Source organism: Haliaeetus leucocephalus, unplaced genomic scaffold (assembly GCF_000737465.1).
Source record: "Haliaeetus leucocephalus isolate CR32 unplaced genomic scaffold, Haliaeetus_leucocephalus-4.0 Scaffold657, whole genome shotgun sequence".
In the NCBI taxonomy this organism is placed as follows: domain Eukaryota; kingdom Metazoa; phylum Chordata; class Aves; order Accipitriformes; family Accipitridae; genus Haliaeetus; species Haliaeetus leucocephalus.
In genome coordinates, this window is record NW_010973093.1 from 4,845,439 (window position 1) to 4,865,122 (window position 19,684).

The following is a 19,684-nucleotide window of genomic DNA, read 5'->3' on the forward strand; positions in this document are numbered from 1 at the left end:
TTTAGCTGCTCTTACGAAGGCACCTGTAAAGTAGACAAGATTGGAAATTTCTGTGAATTTTGCTAATTTCTTAGGGGTTTTGTCCAGCACCCATAACTGAAAAGGGTATCGGACTCCCTGTTTGTCTCAGGACTGACCTATGCTCAGGACTAATGAGAGCAAATCTGGACAAGTGAAATATTTCTGGGCTGCAGGTGGGTTTTTATCTCTCCTGGCAATGCCTGCTGCTCCACTGTCCTTAACTTACTTGTGCTAATCAATGATCAATTAAAAGTTAACAAGGCTCCCTGTGCCTGCATGAGGAACAGTTTTCCTAGCAGGGAAAATTCACTCAAGAACAGTAATGGTGTGCTAACGATGCAAAGTTGCATAATTATCAGTGTGTTTGGATGCAGCACAGGTCTTACAGCCTGTATGCCTGTGCCAGTTGGTGCAGACAGCCGACTGTGGGAGGAACAGGGTGGGCTTTTCTGTGCCAATCCTGAACTCGCCTTCTTCCAATATTCACCTCTGTGCCCTTGTAATTCCCTCTCCCCTCCATAGGCACCTCCTCTGCAGCACTCGCAGAAGGGAATGCAAAGGCTAAGGGGGGTTGCAGCCAGAGCAAGTACATGTAAAAACTGAACTCCAAATCAAAGCAAGCATGAAAAATATTTTTTTGGTGTTTACCCATCTCTAGGATAACCAAAACTTGGGCTTGACTGCATAAAACTTTCTGGACAGCAGTGGGCCAGTGTAATGCAGTGTATTTAGCTGGTGTTTCCATCCGCAGAGAAGACCTCAAGCAGGGTGGCTCAGCTAGTCAAACACTCTTTGTCCTCACAAGGACTGGTCCTGCTTCTGGCCATGTCCCCTCTTGCATCAGGTCTCCTGTCTGATCGCTCTATGGCCAAAGCAATTCTCTTCTTGTTGATTCAGTCTCCCACTGGCTTAGGAAGCTGAACGGCTGGTGAAAAGGTCTGGACCTGGTGTGGCTGGGACATATGCATATGCAAACATTGTTTTCAGTGGTGATGAGATGTAGATTGGCTCAGTCCACCTTGCCCGTGCACTGACGATTGCAGTGACTTTCTAGTAAGATACCCATGAAGTGCAGGCTGAGATGTTGCTCCTGTAATCAGAAATCTGGGGAGGATCTGTCAGGATACCCAGGACCTGGGTCCACACTCCGGTCTACTGGGAGATCTTTGCTGATGGCAGGCTCTGTCCCATCTCCCAGGAGTGGGTCACGCAGTGCTGCCCCTCTGCACTGCCTGTGGGCACCGGCTGACTGCTGACTTGCAGGGAAAAAATGAGACCCTCAATCATCAGTACTTTCCCTGTGCAACAGTGCACATTTTTTCCAATAGTTGGTCTCTGTGTTGACTTACTGTCAACTGTGGCCCAGGTTAAACTGCTTGAGGACAGAATGCTCTTGTGAGAGGTTCCTAGAAGAAAGTTGAGCCTATTAAGGGTTTTCCTGCCCAGGTGGTCAGCTGAACTGTAATCATAAAGACATTGATTAAATTTTTGCTGCTGTCTTATGGCTAGTTTTAATGGTGCACTGGGTACAAGAAGCGATGGGGTAGATCCAGCTGTGGTGGCGAATGCAGCACTCTGCAGCCAGTCCCTGGAAATTGGGCAATGGGTGAAAGAAGGGACTGAGTGCACGCAAAGTCTCATATCTCTCTGTGCTCCAGACCATCATCAGAACCCCTTCCTGCCACGGACTGGGTGACTGAGAGCTGTGTGGTTCCTCCGAGATGTGACACACTGGAACCATCGCAAACAATCTGGGTAGAGGTGAGATTGAGCGACAGCTGAGATTTCCTCCTCTGTTTAACTTCACAGCCATCGCAAAAGGAAATACGTACTAATCTTTAGTTAGAAGCCAATCTCTTCCCACTCTAAGGAGCCATCTGTACTTTAACATGTGACTCAAGGCTGTGTGTAACCAAGACCATTTGGGTAATTGTGCCAGTCCCACAGGCCAAAGACTGCCCAGATGTAGGAGGAGGGTTGAAGCCTTAAAAAACTGGGGGGGATGCTGGTGTTCACGATGCTTTCTCTGCTTGCTTGCTGAAGGAAGAGCAGAAGAGGCATCTATCCCGATCAGAAATCGCCCAAGGAAAGACACTTTGGTGAGGAGAAATGGACCTTGTAGCCTGGGCTGGCTGCAAGCAAGGGTGAAGATGTCTGGCTTCTACCTTGTCTCTACTCTTCTGTTTCCTGGAAGCCATCAGTAAGGAGCAACTTGCCTCATGCTCCTGTAACAGTTTTTGTGGCACCAAGCTGAGGTGCTCCAGCAGCCTTCCCATTCTGTCCTCTGCCCCTGGGATGCTCAGGACAAATTACCTCCATTGCAGCGATTGAGTAGCCTGGTGGGCTGTGTGCTGAGAACTGGAGCCCATCACTGTGGCTAGGCTACAGGTCCACTTGTCCCCTTCCCCCCCCAGCTTGGCCATGGTGGCTGGGTTGGGCAGTGGGGCTCCTTCCCCTGTGACAAGGAGCATGCTCAATGCAGGATGGAGGAACAGACTGATCCTACATTGCCCTCCATTCCTCTCTTCCTAGGTATGGCTCTGAGCAACCATGTGAATATTAGCTGGAGCTTGGAGGTCCCTTGGTGGAGATGGGCACCCACCGGGTGGACACAGCCCGTAAGTCATGCTATTCACTGACAGGCAGAGTGGGTGTAGATAACAGCTGTTGATCGGTGATTGCAAAACAGCTAAAGGAGGTTGTGATATCTTTGTGTTTCTCACTTTCTATTAGAATGTGTTTACAAAAGTTTAAGTCAGTGAGAGATATTTTCTGAACTCTCCCGGTATGACTATGTGTCTAAATATGCAAGCCGTGGGACTCGGGTCTGCATGAACTGAGTCGTCTGTTAGTTATTTTAAAGCCTTTGAATACCCCTTGTGCATAAAACCATGCCAGGAAATATACATAACTGTATTTATCCATCTACCTGCTTATCTCTACCTATCAATGAATCATTTGTATAACATACATATTCAGCTTGTGTGTATGTATACGCATATATGTGCTGTAATATAAATGATGCACTGCACGTTTCTTTTTAGCATAAAAAATAGTTCCACAAACTTTCTATGGTGAAAAAGTATAGATGTGTGTGTGGGTCTGTGTGCAGTGTGAACCTCTGTTACTTAAACAGTTCCACTGCTGCTAGGTATATAATTAAGTATAGTATGTAATATGATACAGATAGGTACGGTTTGGTTATTAACACATGGTGGCCAGATAGAGCAGGTAGGTGCGCGTGCATAGGCATGCTCTTTATGTAAAGTTTCTCTTTCAATAAACCCATGAAAACAAAAGAGAAATCTAAGCAGCCCCTTGCTCTGTGAGCAGCCGCAGCCTGCAGTGAAAAACCTCGAACCGTGAAGGTTTTGCTCTAGCACACTCTCAGCTCTCCCCGCAGGCGGGATGTAGGTGGGGGCCACGTTAGCCCCGTGGGTGCTTGGGGGGCAGAGACGCCTGCACCCACTGCACCATTAACCGCAGCCAGCCCCATGCGTGTCGGGGCTTGGTGCTTCCTCACCCCGCGGAGATGCCCTGGAGGAGCTGCCGCATCTCTCGCCGAGACTGCTAGGGTGTTCCCATGGTGGAGGGGGAAGAGGAATTTTGGCTGCCAGCAGATGGAGCGGACTGAAAAAACTGGGAAAATAACTTAAGGGTAAAGGCGCAATCATTACATTGCACGGTGCTAGGAATAGATGCTTCAGCTATTCCTTCCAAATTCTGTTTTTTCTCTGGGGAATTTTTAAGCTTCATTTGTCATGAATTTTTTTATTTTTCCTTTGTGGTTTTCTCCTGTCTGTCGTCTTTTCCCAGCTCTCCATCCCTGGCTTTAAAAAGCACCAAGAAATAAAATCCCAAAGGTGTTGAACTTTACGAAAAAGATCCCCAGCAGTGAGGAAATGGGAAGAGAAAAAGGAAATAGTAAATTAATAAAATAGTTTGTCATGTTGTTCATGTGTTTAAACCAAACCTGTTTTACCTAGTTGTGATGTCCCTGTTTAAGAAATGTGGAGCTGCTTTGGGAAGCAGAGACAGACCTAGCTGGGATGGGTCAATGCCAGTGAAGGGACTCCAGTGCAAAAATTCTTAACGACTACAAAGGTGAGAGAGAGTGGTTAGTATCAGCAAACACTTTTGCTTCTTCAGGAGGCAACTTTCTGTATCTTTGATAGCGTCAGCAATCCCTCGCTTTCACTGCCTGACATCAGTAGATCTCCCCATGGTTCACCCAAGAGGACAATATCATTTTCCTCATCCTACACGTGCAGATCATCCCATTGTGGAGGAAGAGAAGGACATATGGTGCCCAACCCGCCTGGCTAAGCTGCAAGCTCCTCACTGACCTGTTATGAGGAGGACATAGCTGAGGTGCTGGGATGAAAGCAGGTGACAAACAGCAAACACAGGAGCATCTCAGCGTTAGGAAAGGAAAAGGAGACGCTGGGCTCCAGGAGCACAACAGCAGCATACGTTCACCCTGTGAGCATGTTAGCAGTGAGAGAGAGACAAGGAAAAGCTGCTCAAGTTCTTGCTGGAGAGGGAGAGCTATCTGTGGATGATGTTGAAAGTGTTAAAGGCATGTTTGCATGAACTGGGAAAAGCCCAGCTGGGAGCTGGTGGCTTCAGTATAACTGTCAGCCACAGGGCCAGGTCCCCTTATGCAAGGTAGGTAGGTGCACTCAGGAATGTTAAATGCTTTAAATCACCTGACATGAAGAAATTACTGCCAAGGTGCTTTGAGACTCAGCTAAGGGCTCCCTCTTGCAGTGACTTTTGGGAATGGGTGGAGAAAAAGTGAGGTTGCAAGACTGGAGAAGGACAAGTGAAGGACGAGCCTTTAGAACGGGGGAAGGAGCTGGAGCTCTCTTAGCTTAATTCAACTGCTGGGAAAATGCCAGCACAAACCAACCAACCCTTTTCAAGTACCTGGAAACAACAGGGAGGTGAAAGATTTGTCAGAACCAAACTGAGTTTAAGCTGATGTGATTTTGCTCCTGTGGCAGCACAACAAACCCTGAGGACATCGAGGACCCATCTGAGCCTGGTGGAGTTTCTGCCACCACCTCTCCTGTGCTGCCTGTAAGGGAACTAGGGAAACGCAGACCTGGTGCATCCAGCACAAGCTGGATGGGAGGCCAGTGTCCATGTCTGAGCACAGGTTCATTGCCAAGCTGGGAGGATGGAGGAAGGTGGCTGTGCGGGGCCTGTCCTGCTGGTGGGGCTTTCCAATCTATTTAATAATGAGATGGGAGATGGAGCAAAAAGCATCTGAATTACCTTCATAGGTGAGGCTGTGCAGGATGGTGACTGTACTAGAGAACTGGAATTTAAAGTGAACTGAGTTGAGTCCAGATTTTTTACCTCTCCATAGGTTGCTGTTCAACAGGGACAAGCACCAATTTTCCCCTTGGAGCAGGAGCAGCTGGACAGGTGGTTGTCCTGCTGGAAAAGCTGTGGGGATGCTGGGGGTCACAAGCTGGCTCTGAGCTGCTGTATCCCACCCAGGTGTCACAGACCAGGCTTTACCAGCATAACGAGGAGCACCACTGGCATAAAAAGCCAGGTCCACCCTCTTTCCTCTGCAAACTGCCAAACGATGGACAATGTGGCCTATGAGAGGAGATGTAACGTATAGACTCAGCTGGAGAAGGCTGATGATAGGGGATGTTGCAGGACACATTGAGGTTAGGCAGGGTGAATGGGCAGGGATGGCCATGCAGGGGGAGCAGAGGTGGTCACCATGCCTTGGGCATGCACTGGGGGCTGGTTTCTGGGTCCAGCCCTGTCCTGGGATTCTCCACATAAGCAAGACTTGGGATTAAGCAACAACCTGCCCCTTTCTCTGCCTTACGCAGCAGGTTGGAAGCTTAAGAAGGATTTCAAAAGCCCTGCTTGTCTATCCTGAAAAACAACTGTAGAAACAGCTTCTCCACTCAGCTTATCAGCTCAACGAGTGGAGCAGAGTGTCTGTGATTAAAAAGAGCTGTTTCCTGTTGCATGTTATTGCTGGCAGAACCGATAAGCTGAGGATTTGATCTCATTCCAAAACCGTCACCTTGGTACCCATGGGGGAGCTGTAAATTCTGGGAAAAAGATCCTGGGAGGTGTAAGCAGCGGGCAGCAGAAACCTATAGCCCTTGCAATATGTGCATGCAGCACTTAAGATTTGGACAAAAATTGATCTCTCACCATTTCAAGCAGCTGATTTCTTCCTCAGCACGGGCAAATCACTGACACCCCCGTGCAAGCACAGGCGTGCCCAGTTCATTGGCATGAGACGGCTGCAGCACCCACCAGCAGTGCCGGACCCATTTCCTACAGGTGCCTCAAAAGTTTCCTGCTCACAAGTGGGTAACCTTGACTTGCAGTGGGTTTTTCCATCACCTGCACTGCTGGCGGTTGTGTTGATACCAGGTGTGTAATTGCAGCCCCAAGGATGGTGGGAGCTGGTCTCTAGATGGGACAAAAAGACAAAGCTTGCTGGTTTCTTATCTGCTGTTTGCTCACACTTATCGCAATCACTTTGCTTGGATTTTTCAAACCTGTAATTAACCTGTAGGTTAGTAGTCGTGTCTTCTACTTCTAGTACCGGTATAGTCTTTATCAAATAAGATGACATTTTCCACCCTTGCAGGACATACTGAGACACTGCTCAGACTTGAAAAGTCCATGATTTATTATTATTATTATTATCTTCTGCTTGCTTCTGCCTCCTTATTATGGATTTTTTCGAGACAAAAAAAAAAGTGTTGGAGATGGCTTAGTTTGGACAAATGAAAACGGCACCTTAAAGACCATCAAACTGGCCGTTTGCTTGGCTTTCCCTCTCCCCCAAATCCCCCATCTTCTGTATTTGCTAAAGCTGGAGTAAAACTAGAATTTGGTTGAATTTCAGGTGGAAAATAGAGTTGTGACTTGAAAATATTGCTTGGTTTATGACCTGTTCCCTTATAAACTGTAAGAAAACCCTCCATTGACTAAAGCATTGGACATGTGGACATCTGCCAAGAGGAGGTTTCCCTGCAGGATGGGTGGTTTAGGAGTGGTGCTCAAACAGCATCATCTTCACGCAAATACCTTTGCTTCCCTCAAAAACTCGGTTGACTTGCTAGGTGTGTTATTAAAGCAGCCACATGATGATGGAAAATTAAAGCAGGGAAAACTAAAGCATCCATGAATAGAAACCAAGGCAGGAGGAGGGGTGTCCAGAGCTCCCCTTCAACAGGAACATTTGTACCAGCTACTAGGAAGACAGTTAACTCTATCCCAGCTGAAACCAGGACAAGCAGGGGCCAACATGGGAACCGAACATCAGCGCCACGACGGGGAGGAGAAACCCCGGTCTCCACTGGTCCTACTTGCTGCCAGCCCTGGCATCACCACCGGCGCTCCTTCAGCCCCACCGGTGCCGGTGTCGAGCGAGGGGCTGCGAGACGCTGTGGCCCCCGCGTGCCGCGGCGAGGTGCCGGAGCGTGACCGCCGGGAGGGAGGGAGCCAGCCCCAGCCGGCGTCGGCGCGTCACGGCCCGGCGGTTGCGCGATGTGCGTTGCGGCAGGGAGCTGCTGCTGCTGGCGCGAGTTCAGGTGCCGGCAGCTGTAGTATCTCGAGTGGAGAGAGGGCTGCGCGCTGCTCCCACGGTAGGAAAGCCCCTTTCTGGGCAGCAAGTTCCCCTCTGGGCTGGAAAGCCCCTCCTGAATTAGTGCTTCAAGTGAGCTCTTTCTATTTTTTTCGGGAGACAGACTTCTTCCATGTGAGAGGGATTCAGATCGGTTCAAAACTCTTGTGTATCCCATCCGTGCACAGAAGCATACAAGCTTGGCCCTTTACGGTGCTCCTGTAAATCACGGAGGACAGCGTTTGCAGGGACAAAGAGCTGTTTTGTACCTGGTTCATGCTGCTTGCCACACAAGAGGTTCTCTCTCTATTTTTGTTCTTTCCTATTTATTTTTTTTTTGGTCTTCTGACTGAAGCCTTTGTTTGAGCAGGGTCATACCTGGCTCTTCCTCTCACCGTTGCCAGCATAGGTTGGCAGAGATGCAAGGTTATCTGGGGTGACTTGGCAATTCCCCATCCTGTTCTCAGGGTGGCAGTTGGACATGTTTCAGTGTCTAATGACATCAGCTGCTAACTAGCAGCTCATTACAGAAACTATGGAGAACCAACCCCTTCCTCCCTGTTACATGTGTTACCACAAGAGAATATGACCCTACACCCAGAGGAGGGCTGACACTGAAATCCAGCTGCTGCTATGACAAGAGATGGCATGTACAGAAAAGGCAAGAGGGGAAGGTCTCCAGAACGTCCCTTTAGCTAAGTGAATATTGGGTTGGGATCCCAAAGTTGATAGCAATGAGGGGGGTGCTGGGTGTGCGCTACAGGAACCAGCTGAGGAAACTCAGTGGCATCCTCCTTCTGTAGCTGTGCAGTAGGAGAGAGTCCAATTCTAATGAAAATGAGAGGGAGGGTGAAGGTTTGGGACCTGTAGTGGCCAGCTGAGAGGTGAGGAGTGAAAATATCCAGCAGCAAGTGGGAGATCTCAGCCTCGAAAGATGCTTGTGAAGCATCACCAAAGCAAGAGCACAGCCGACAAAGGGTTGCTGTGTAGCCGGTGCCACCCTTTGCTCCTCCTTTGCAACCGCATGGGGCTCATACCCCCACTTCTGTCAGTGCGTGGGTTTCACAGCTCACCTTCCTGTGGCATTTGCATGGGAAACAGTATCTGTGTGGCGGTTCCTGCCTCTGTCAGGAGCTCCGGCATGCTGGGGAACTCCTGCTGAGGAAGGACGGACGCAACACGGCATCAGGACAGATGGACAGGCGGAGGACAGTAAGCTATTGAACAGTGATGCCCAAAACCTTAGTCCGCTCATGTTGAAGAAGCTAATTCTGATGCTAGCAGGGACAAAGCTTTTGCAAACAGGGCCCCACGTGCATATTCCACAACCATGCTGTCCACTGGGCTGGGCTGGGGGCCACTGGCGCCGCTGGGCTCTGCAGTGATTCTGTACCGGGGCCAGGACACGTGCGCGTGTCCTTCATGAATGGGAGCGAATGTGAATGAAAACAAGACAGGGGAAATGAGGATGTTATCATCTGCTGTTGTGTGCTGCTGCTGTTTCCCCGGAGCCTTCCTGCCCGCAGGACGGCTGCTCAGCTGCACGGGGCGGCCAGCCTGCAAGGGGAAGGGGATGCTGCTCAGCGCAGCAACTTGGCACCAGTGCAACGAGTGGGAATTGAATGCAAGTAACGCTGACAACCAGTTAAACTGCCTCCTCCTGCCTTTCTCTCCCAGTCAGGAAGGAAGTAGGTTATTTTTAAAACTGGGGCCCAGGTATGTAACTATACCTAATGCTTTTTCTCATGTCAAAGAACATGGGAAGTGCTATAGTATCAGCTGCAGTTCCCACGGTCCCTCTATGGAGACTTTCTCCCCCCAACCCACTTACTCCAAAGAAGCTCAGAGCCTTCAGCGTTGCTCAAGGTAACACTTGGGGTGCTAAGCTGATCCATCAGGGCCCTGGCCATAAGCGGGGATGGCACTGGTTGTGGCAGTGACCCAGCTGGAGGGGTCAGCCCATGCTATTGAGCTTTCCTGAGCACTTTGCACAGATGAAGTGTGGGGCATGCGCATGCTCTGTCAGCTGGCTGGACTGACAGAGCTGGTGCGTTCACCCCAGCCCTGCACCTGCATCCCATAGGAATAAACATTTATCTCCTGATTTGGGCTGGGTCAGCTGGGTTCACACATCTCTCCCATGTGCCGGCTTGGGCTTACGCCAATGTGCAAACGGGTCTCAACCCTAACTGAGTGTCAGGGCACTGGCAGACCTCAGCAGCCCAGAGCGGCCTCACCTGGGGCCCCGTTTGGGTTCATGCCCTGAGCCGCACTCCTGACGCTGAGTCACGAGGGATGGCAACGTGATGCCCTGCTGAGCACAGCCAGACCTGCTCTGACCAACGCACAGCCAACACCTCTGTCAAAACAATGGCAAATTTCCCCGAGGACGCACTCCAGAAAAGGCCAGGCGTCCCCTGCCCGGGCTGCATCCCTGTGCTGGCAGCAAGCAGGCAGGGGCTGCCCTGCGCAGCTGCGGGGGCAGCGCTGGCATTGAGCAAAAGCAGATGTGTGCGAGATGATCCGGGCGGGAGGCGCTGGCAGAGGCACAAAACTCTGCGCTTGGAACGGGGAGCTGGAAAAGTGTCTTCCTGGACAGACTCCTCCTTGTCTCTCGTAGCAACACTGTTTATTTCGAGGTGCTGGGTGTGCAGCCTTAGGCACTCTCTCTGCCTCGGCTGGGAGAAGGCAGCGCGGCAGGAGTTGCCCCCGCGCGGGGTGGTCGGTGGCACGGCAGGGGCTGTGCCAGCACCCGGGCTCACTGCGTCTGCCCCGGGACAGGCTCGTCCAGAGCAGCCTGACCTGTGTGGCTGGTTTTTGGGGATTAGAGGCAGGGCACAGCTGAGCCCTCTTCGCCTGCTCCTGCACGCCTGGAGAGCACCAGGCGAGTGCGACCCGTGCGGGGACAGCTTTCTCCTTGAGGGACTTCTTGATGAAAGAGGAAGTTGTCTTGAAATAGCTCCAGCGCTTCCCTTTTCGCTTTGCAGACTTTGAAGTGTGCTGCAGAGCCTGGCAGCTGCCCCGGTGCTCTCCCGGCACTCACCGACCTCCTCCCAGGCAGAGCAGACCCTGCGATGACTCCTCCGGAACCCAGCTCCGTCCCCGCTGCGCTGGATGGGACCGCGGGTGCAGGTGTGACTCGCCGGGCTCCCCGGTGCCTGCCCTGAAGAAGCAGGTAGAGTGCTGGAGGGTGTGTTGCTCCCGGGTCCGTGCATGGGGAAGTGCAGTGCTCACCCTCTGTCTTGTCTTCTTTCCGTTCCTTTGAGGGGGCCTGCTGCTCTGTTGGTCCCCAGTGCTGCGCTTCTACTGGGGAGCGCTTAGTGTCTGAGTGGTTGGCAGCGTGTGTGTGTGGGTGCTGCATCCCTGTGGATGAAAGACCCTGGAAAGCCCTTGAACAGGGTCAGTTTGGTTTCCTTTCTCAGGGTGAATTAAGGGAGGGGGCACTGATGGTGCTGGAGAAGAGGAACGTGCTGCTGCTCTGCAGGAAGGGAATATTTGTGCAAGCTTCCCCTGCTGCACCCTGCCAGTGAGCAGGATCCTGGTGGGAAACACGCAGTTTGCCCTGGAGCCTGTCCCAGGGAGGAGCGTGGAGACTTTGCTGCCTGCGCCCCTGGAGCAGACGTGGGTAGTTTTGATGTTGTTACCGCTCTGGCACTCGTTCAAGGCCCCCAGCCACTCGCTGCACACGCATCCCCCGTGCACGGCCCGCAGACAGCCGGCAACTGCTTGCTGCTCAGCCCAGATGGGGTGAGTGAATTACATCACTGACTTGGGGCTGTTTCAGCACTAGCTCATGCTTATTCATTTTGCTCTGTGTGAAACAACTCCCAGTTGCAAGGGACGGAGTCACCTGCCTGCAGCTGGTCCTGACCATCGCCCACTCTTGCCCTGGCACCGCTGGGGCTCCCACCTTCCAGCTCCTTGTCCCATAGGGCAGGCAGTGCTCATGCATCCAGCCCCGGAGGGAGGCTGTGCTCTGGATTTTGCTGCAGCCTGGGGGTGGCTGGGGTGATGCATGCTCCAGCACTGGCTGTTTGTGCAGTCCTGTGGCTGCCCGGCTTCCCCTCCCCTTGGCCTGGGGCCTCATCTGTCTCTTGGGGGCTCTGAGTGCTGCAGCAGTGACATGGCAATAAACAGCGATGGTCGTGGTGATAACAAGGAGAGTGCAGCAGCCCCGTCCAGAAAGGAAATAAAAAGGGGAGTGCTTGGGGCCAAGCTTCAGAAAAATGTAGATGAGCCAACTCTGTGCAATGGGCAGGTTTTAGTCTTCCTCCCCCCTGTGCCCTGCTGAGTATTTTTCTCTGCAACCTCTGGCTGCACCAGGACCGCTCACCTCCCTGGGATGCTGTTGCCCTCCCATGGAAGCTCTCTGAGTGTCTATGCAACTTAGCTGCAGTTTGTCTTGCTGTCTCTCGACTAAGCCTGAACACAGAAGCAAATTCATCTGGGCTTCAAGGATTAATTTATCACCTCCGAGTATTAGACAAACTTTTAGTTGTGTAGTTGTTTGGTACTTTGGTTGCGAAGTACATGGCTACCAAGGCTTTCTCAAACAGTTTCTGAGTTCCTCTGTGGATGGCCCAAATCCACAAGACATTAATTAAGCCTTTACAGCTTAGGGTCCTACAGAACGTCTAAAAGTATGTCCTACATTTGCAATGGAAGAAAACGTGGGTCAGTCTGGTGAAATATATAGCCAGCCTCTGCTCTGTCACATGGATCTGTTCAACTGCACTGCTTTCTCTCAAATGTTAATTTGACCTGAGGAAATAGCTTGAGTCCTCAAAGCCTCAAGCTGTTCTGGCAAGACTGGAGCTTGCTGCTCGCAGCAGACACCGGCCTCTGCAAGGCTCTGCCCTGCGGCCTCTCCCCGCCAGCCGTGAGGTGCTGGGGCTCCAGCGCTGGCACAGGGCTCTCCTGACATCAAGTATTGGAGGACTGCTGGGAAGATCAGCTGTGATGGTGTTTCTGCCCTAAAATAGCTTGCCATATGTTTTGGTTCTTTTAGTCCTGTTTCCTAAAGAGACAGAGCTATGAGACTTCACTGTCTGTTGCCTGTCCGTCATTCTGGGATAGCCTGTATTCCTGGCTGGGTGGCCCCAAATCAGACAGAAGAGAAGACCTCTTGGCACTGGGTGAGATGGCACAGGGCAGCTAGCAATAGTTTTACTGGAGTTTCCTGGATCTTAGGGGACAAAATGTTCAAGTTATTGCATGACAGAAACATGGCTTTCTTTTTTGCCTCAAAAATAAAATGATCTCTGCTTCATGGAAGGGCTGTGGGGGAGGTGACTGGCCACTGTCCCCCATCCCCAGGCACCAACTTGTACATCTCCATTGGAGCAGTTTCCATTTTCTCCTTTGTGTTCAGATGGTTTCCCTCTGGGAGTCCTGTGAATGCTACCTCAGAGCAGTCCTGCTTGTGTAGGACATGGTCTCGCTCCGCTAGTGACAGGGACCTTGACATAAAACCTGTCTGTGGGCCCTTTGGCAGGGGTTGCCCTGTGTGCCATCTTGCTGGGGTGTACTGAATTCCCACCAACCCACTGCATTCTGATACATGGAGTGGGCACAGCTGCTGTTGTGGCAGGGCCATAATGACCTTTTATCAGTCACCTTCGTAGGAGTTTGCAGCTGGCTGTTGGGATGTGGGCAGCAGCAGCACCCCTCCCCAGCATCCCCCCGTGTGCCCAGCCCTGGTGGGGATTTGGTGACAGAGGTGAGCTCTGATTTTCTCTGCTCCAAGTGTATGGGAAAGAGCTGACCCAAGAGGACTCTCAGTTTGGTTGTGTCCAGCTTTCCTAGCGCTGACCACAACTCCTACCCAGATGTGGAGGCTCTCAAGCGTTGCTTTCCCAGTTCCTTTCTTGCTTTTGCGAGCTTTGCTGGTGTTAATGGCTGTTCTGAAGGCAGATGCCGTGTTGGCTGAGTCACGTCTTTCTATTTTGAGGTGTGACATGCCTTGAAGACAGCACCGTCCATCAAACATAGTTTGGGCTCCGAGGGAGCTGCTGTTGTGAGTGATCTGTGCTGGGACGGGTTTGGCTTGCGAGTCTCTAGAGTGATTCATCAGTCCAGACTGGTGTTACTGGGGGGTGTTCATGGTCCTACTGAGAGCAGTGGTTTCTGTTGTTGCCTGCACCATGTAATTAAATCTCGTTACTGGCCTTGTCCTCCTGGTGCGACGTTATATACTTGCCCCTTCCTTGCTAATCTGCCTCTCTTTGCGCTCCCTATCAGCAGTTGTTGCGTTGCTCGTTGCCCACTGCCAGAGCAACGCCAGGGGCACACCTCTGGTCATCTGCTGACAGCGGGGGAAGGTGCCATGCACAGCATGCTGGGGTCACTCTGGCTCTGGTCATCCTCCTCCTGTGACCCCCCCCCCCCCCCAAGCCAATGGGCAGTTTGTTCTCGCCCCCCCGGCCCCCCAGGGACCTCCCCTCTGCTGTCGGGCAGATGTGGCCACCTGAGTGCAGCTTCCAGCAGCGTTGGGTGAAAGCTCCTCTGCTATGGAGGGGAAGAGCACTGTGTCCCTGCGCACAGCTGGGCACTGAGACACTGTCGCATTGCCTGGGGAGAAAAGACCTGAGTTATAAACAGTGCTGGATTCACCACTGAGGCTTCTGGGTACAGGTACACCCGTGGTGGTCCCTTATGGTGTGGTCTCCAGATTATGCCTATGGTCAGGCGAGGCTGGTGGGTACTGGTGTGCGACCGCCGGCCGCACTGCCAGAGCGCTGCAAGGAACAGCGATGTGACATCGTGGCACCGGCTCAGCCGTGTTCATGAACTCCTGCCTGAGCACATCTCACTGCAGCCCGGTGGGAGCTGCTTGCTCCACAGCACGAGATGCTGAACACACCCTGAAACTGCTGTTTAAACCCCAAATTTCTTTGTGAAAGGTAAAGGATTTGGTGACAGCTGGTGACACAGAGCATGTCCATAGAGTGAAGGGGCTGTACCACCAGTGACTGTGCTGGTGAAGGTACTGGGCAAGGGAGATACTGCTCAAGGAATGGGACTGTATGGAGAAAGGGAGCAGCTGTGCCATCCCACAGCCCCTTCCACCTCATGAAAGCAGGTGGCTCACTGCCTGGCCTCTCCCAGGCTGGCCACATTTAGGAGCCTGAGCTCTGCCCGCTCTTATTTCCCCCTCAGGTGGACAGCACTTGCCTGGGCTGTTTGCATGAGCAAACCTGGCAGTGGTTTTCAAAATGCACTTATTTTTTCCCTCTGATTGTTTTTTCCAAAGCTGACCTGGGAATGGAAAGAGATGCTAAATCTAAAAAGCTGATGCTTCCGGAAAACTCGTTTCTTTCCTTAGAAAGAATGAAATGTGACGTTGGCAAGGAAGTCTCCAAAGAGTCGTTAGTGTCCAGGAAGCCGCTCAACTTCCACGCCAGCTTTAGCAAAGGTCTTCGGGGCTCATTCAGTCCTGATGGGCAGATGAACGTCTGCTGCAGCGCGAGCTGTGAAGGTGTTTTATTAGTGAAATGGCTGTAAGAGCCATTCTCACCTTCTCCCTCCATGGGCATGAGTCTCCTGGCAGGCACGTGCCTTGCCAGAGCAGCCAGCAGGCAAGTGGCACAGCGAAGTGTTGCTGGAAAGCAGAGTCTGAGCTTGAGATGCGTTTCCTTGGCAGTGAGAGCCTGAGGGAGAGCATCTGGTTTCATATCAGAGCTGTCTGAAACCACAAGCCCTGCCAGGTTTTGAGCTGAAACTGAAAATCAGTCCAGAAGGGCTCCAGGCTGCTCCACAGCATGCGTGGTCCCCCTGCCTCTTCTGCAGGTCACCTCCATCCCAGCAACCTGTCTGAATGGGGCCAAAAATAAGGCAGGTGATCTTTATGTGGTTTTTGAGTTTCCTAACAAAAGTTTTGCTTAGTTTTCATTTTAACTGAGACACCTTGCTCGGGGACGGCTGATGTAAGGTGAGATGGAGCCAGACCCTGCCCTCAGTGTTTATCCTTGGCCATGGTTCAGGTTCTCAGGGGAGCCTGGAGCTGCTGTTGCCTGGACAGTAAGGAGGGCTGGAGGCTGGAAAGCTGCATTTGTCCTGCTTTCCTACCTGGGCTGTGCAGCTGGGCTGGAAGTCAGGATCAGGGCCGAAAATAGCGGCTGCTCCACTGGCAGACGGACATGGTTTAAGAGGGAGGAAGGTGCAAACAGGATGTCAAACCTGCCTCTGATGGACTCCCCTGGATGATTTTGCTGCAGCACCAGTTTCTCCTGGTGTAAGCTATGATGCTGAGTCCAGAGGAGCAATTGCACGGTGTTTCGGGAGCTGTCGGCTGCAGTTTTGAGCAGCCCAGAGGATGCAATGTCAAATACTCAGGTTGGCTTGGGGGAAATGGCCCTTCAACACATGCAGTGAAGAAATCCCCCTTTGGCTCACATCTGATACTTGTGCTGCAGCCACTCTCGCCAGAGCTAAAAGGAAATGCGGGCTGGGCAGCCGCCCCGGAGCTTTGTAACGTTAGACGAAGCCTCTGATGTACTACTTTCATAACCGATCTCATTCGAAGGCAACTGCAGGGAGAAGGGGGAGGGCAGCACGAGGGGCTGGCAAATTCTGGTCTGCTCCCCAGGACATCTGTCATCTCATGATGAAAAGCTGCAAGTACACGTGCTCATGTGCCTTCCCTACGGCTGAGGACTTGCCACGTCTCCCTTCAGGACGCTCTGGCGCAGAACAGCTCGCTCGCCGCTGCCGATGGTATTTGTACGATCCTTCCTCGCACCAGGAGCAAGCTGGGGTGTCCGCTGCAGGATTGGGAAGAGTTGGGATCGGGGCGGTAACTGGTGGTGGGATGGGGGAGAGGGAAGAGGAGGAGCGCGGGCAGGGGAACAGCTTTCCATGCTTCGTTCCTGTGCAATACATGGGTTTTTCTTTGCGAGCGTCTGTAGTCGAGCTGATAAACAACCACAGGAAACCTCAGACGTACCCGTGTAGTGAATTTGTAACTAAATACAGGGCTGCAGAAGGCGTGGAGAGGCTGGCTTTGGAGTCGGACTAAATATAACTCGGAGAAAGCAAGGGTGTGCGCACCATGGGCTGCGCTTGCCCTGGTCTGTCACTGCTGTCCTTCAGGCAAAGTGAGGAGGTGGGAGAGGGGACATCCCCAGGGCTGGCCATGGTCAGCACAGCTCCAGGCAATGACATTTGGGACCCAAGCCGGGGTGTGCTGGGCAGCGGAGGATGCCTGGGCATGTTGGAGAGCTGGGGCAGGGCAGCACGACCAGGCTTCCTAAGGGAGCCTGCCTGTTTGCTGGTAGCCCAGCTCCCACCACCAAAGGCATTGGGTTTAGGTTTTCTTTCACAGCTTCAGATGTTTCTGCACTGCTCGGTCTGTCTCTCATGTGTTTCACCTAGTCTAGGGGTTCTGGATTTTAGTGATTTCTTCCAGCTTTTGATGATCTGTGAGACAGAGCAGAGGGTTTTTGGGGAGGCTGTGCATCCCCATGTTGAATGTTTCCAGGGGATAGCCTGAGTCACTTCTCTCCACTAAGTATGATGGGGTTGAGATGACTCATGTGGATGGACAGATCTCCATCCTCCTGCCATGGGATTTCAAACCCACTCCAGCATCCTCACATACTGAGGGCTTAAAAAGGACTGAGCTTTAACTTCTGCCACGGATTGGAGCTTAGAGGGAAATATCCTTTTCTTGGGACAGGGACGTGCTTTCCTGTACAGCTGGACTTGTTCCTCCAGTGGGTACACCAAGCTGTGGAGGCAATCCCGTTGCTGTGCCACGTGCTCGCTGGGAAGTTTGCCTGGCTTTGTTGTAATGGTCAGCAGAATGGAGCAGGCTGGGGGACTTGGGCTGCTGTGGGGTGGGACGTGGTCCAGGCAGCCTCCTGGGACTCAGCTCTGGTCCTGGTCAGGCTGGATTCCCCTGAAAGTCGTAGAGGCACTTGGCTATTTGCTGGCAGTGTGTTGGCAGCACTTCTGAAAATCCCCCAGCTCTCTTGGTGGTGAGGCTGTGACTGTGCGATACCTTGCTCTGCCTGTCTCTGCTCAGGCTGCAATGGCTCAGGGGTGCATAGAGGCTGGTGGCCAGGCAAGCCCTCCGCTGGCATGGGACTGCATAGTGCTGAGCCTGAACCAGGGCCCTTTGGGGCTGCAGGTGGTGTATCCTGACACCCATATGGGTGCTAGCCCATCATATAATTAAAACAATCTAACAAGGGCTGAGTGAGCATGGATCCTCCTTTGTGGAAGACAAGAGCAGCCGATGCAGCCCAGTCTGGTCTCTGCGTGTGGTAGGGACCGATCACCCTACAGGGACCCATGACCTTCTGCTTGTACAACCTGGTGGTGCCCATCCAGCCATAGCTGGCACCCTCCAGACACATCCAAAAAGCAAACAGGGTAAAGTATGATCTGCTGAAACCCACCTCGTCACAGTGTCTTTGGTGTCTGTCCTGCTAATGACCAGCCCTCAGAGAAAGGAGAGGGCATTGGTGTGGTCTCCCACCATGCCTCCCTGGCTGTAAGCACCAGGGAGGGGAAAACCCTGGAGGAAGGTGACTATTTCCTTGTGCAGGCCTGGCCAGAGCATGATGCAAATGAGGAACGCCTGCTCAGGAGGAAGGTGGTTCAACGGGGTGAGCACTGGGAGGATGGAGAGGTGAGGAGAGAGGCAAACTGGAGGATCCCAGCCCCAGTGGCCTCACCTCTGTATGGAACCACACTTCATCTTGTATTAGCTTGGCCCAATAGAGCAGCCATCGCAAACTGTTCCCCACGTCTGGGTCCCCATTAACTGTTGCCCTGCAGAGGAGGGGCACTGAGATTGGGTTTATGGAGTGCTCAGCACCCGATGCTCAGCCAGGTCCTACTCTCTCCAGCATCCTGGTAGTTTAGAAAGGAGGATGAGGCTGCAAAGCCCTTTAAACCATGGTCTTATCTGCCAGTTCCTGGGGTGAACTGTGCTTTCACTGCAAAGTTCTTTGTTTTCAAGAATATAGCCAGATGGCTCCCATAACTACCCCAAATTCTTGGGAGAGGTGGCTTTTGAGTCACTAAGGTTTTTTTCACAAAAAAACCTCATAGTTATTGAAAACCGAAGGGGGGAATATGACTTCTTTTCTCACCCTTCCTTATAATTTTTTCTTGAAAATGAAATAAAATACAGCTGATGCCATGGGTATTTTAAGAATTGCAGAGAGGAAGCCGGGATTTGCAGCTCTGCAAAGAAGTGGGATGAATGCAGAGAAGACTCTGGTCTTGCTGAGCTGGCAGACAGCAAAATAACCAGTTACGGGATGAAATGTGTCTCATGTCTGCTGCAAGGAAGGGAAGAGATCCAAAGGTGGAGGAGGGGGACAGAAAGCAGAGAAGCCCTCATGGGTGTGGATCGGGGAACTGAGCGGCTTCTCCCTTTCGCTGGCACTTTTGCAGGGCTTGCTTTTATGCCCTGCACTGTCATATTTCCCCTCGACTCATCTGTCGTCTCCCCACCGTCATGTGTGTTGGCTGGGGCCTGTGAGCCCTTCCTGTTTCTGGTTAGAAAGCCTGTGGTCACCGGTGAGCTCAGGCACATGCACACAGAGCAGAAGCAAGCCCCGTCCGTGCTTGGCCAGCGTTGAGCGTGGACTCCAGCGCGGATGCCACGGGGATCGCTGCTTCGCTGTCTAGCTCCTGCCTGCTGCACCTCAGCCAAGGAGCCCTTTGGCTGCACCTGATCCGCCACGTCCTCCTCCTTCCTCCTCCTCGCAATGTGCTTGCTGGGACGGTCCTGCAGCCTGAAGGGACGTGTGATCCTGGGAGCTGGAGGGACGCAAGGGAAGGTGAGTGCAGCCCGGTGCTGAGCAGGTTTGGGACAGGGTCCTTTGGTCGCATGGTTGCTCTGCTCCCGCTTGCAGCAGAGACAGTGCAGGGACAGACTGTGGTAGGGGATATGATATGATATCCTCAGCCTTCGGGGGAGTGGGGCAGGAGTTCCCAGGCGAAAGCCTGTGACCCTCTCTCTTGCAGGTCTGTGTTAGTCCACCGGGCACTAGGACCAGCGCAGAGTCCATCCCCAGAAATGGGGAGAGT

General features: G+C 52.4%; 1 protein-coding gene across 3 annotated transcripts in view; it reads left to right on the forward strand.

Moving 5' to 3' along the window:
• The first annotated feature begins 10,668 nt into the window (after window positions 1-10,668).
• The window catches only part of PIK3R6 (phosphoinositide-3-kinase, regulatory subunit 6), a 36,064-nt gene continuing 27,048 nt past the window's right edge, over window positions 10,669-19,684 (forward strand). Inside the window, exon 1 of one of the 3 annotated variants that reach the window (XM_010579441.1) lies at window positions 10,669-10,814. The gene's annotated coding sequence lies outside the window, so the exon portion shown is untranslated. Of the gene's footprint in view, window positions 10,815-16,298; window positions 16,355-19,353; window positions 19,435-19,684 lie in introns of those variants that run through there. The other 2 variants (XM_010579442.1, XM_010579440.1) reach the window with 2 other exon arrangements.